Below are 1,263 nucleotides of genomic sequence, written 5' to 3'. Positions count from 1 at the left end.
ACATCCACATAAGAGAGCTTTCACTGTACTAATACAATTGACTGTATATTCAGTTGTTCAACAACTAATACACTACAGTGAATAGTCGAAAATATTTGTCTTCCTTCCTTGTAATGTATGAGTATGGAAATTGTGCTATTCGGCAACTGTTCAACACGCACGCCCACATTACATCGCCTCCTCACCCATTTTGTCTATGTTCCCATTAAAATTTAATTAAAAACAATTAAAATCACATTTGCACATTCCTAACATTTTGTGCCCAGGATGAAAACGTGCAGTTCAATGGGAACGGCGTTGATCAAAGGTGCGAACAAATTGTTTAGATTTCGTAAAGTGAGTTTTTGTTTCGAATATTTTTTAATTTATAAAGAAAAAGTCTATCTTTTTAACTACAAAAAGAATTTTTTTTTATTTCTGTGTTGTTGCTTTGATTTGTATTTAAACTTAAACAGCGAAAAAAAAACCATTTTGTTTGAGTAAATAAAATTTTGTTTGCCTTGCCTTGCCACCTTTTCAGAATGATATTCAGGAAGTTTGCTGGCAGAAAATGAAAAACTAAAAATATTTTCCTCGTCTATCTATTTTTTCTATTACATACTCGTATATTGCGTTAAGTAACAATAGCACCAACAATAATAATTACAACAATTAGAATAACAAAAAAGGTTAAGGTGTAGAATTTATTAATGGATTTTTGATTACAAATGAAATAATCGAAATGAAACAGATGCAAAAATTCGTAATAGACTTTTTTTCGTCTATTTTTTTGTCTATTTTTTCCATATAACTTATCTTCTTCGCCAAATTTATAAACTCAATTTGAAAGAATTTCTTGTAATAATATTTACAATTTCTTAACACAAATATTTGTGTAGTATGTTTTTTTTAATTTATATTATTTTTATATTGAAAGAAAGAAGAAAACGAAAAGAAAATAATTCAATAGAATTACGATTATATTTAACTTTAACTTTCAGTACAAGTGCTAGAGCAATTCATATACGAGTATTTTCTAGAAAGAAATATTATAGGGCGAATGCTCATTAGATAGATATATTATCTCTTAGGGTTTATAATAATAAATAATGATTATTTATATTTCATATATATAATATATTTACTTCAATTAAATTATTGTAATTGGGCAACGAAGAAGCTATATTAATGTACTTACAGGATCTATAATAATAAAATTAAAAATACATTTATTATTAGCTTTCCGTTTTCAGCATATAAATTTAAATATCTTCATCTTCAGCT

The sequence above is a fragment of the Teleopsis dalmanni genome, chromosome X (genome assembly GCF_002237135.1).
Source record: "Teleopsis dalmanni isolate 2A chromosome X, ASM223713v2, whole genome shotgun sequence".
Taxonomy (NCBI): domain Eukaryota; kingdom Metazoa; phylum Arthropoda; class Insecta; order Diptera; family Diopsidae; genus Teleopsis; species Teleopsis dalmanni.
Note: the sequence above shows the minus strand (reverse complement) of the source record.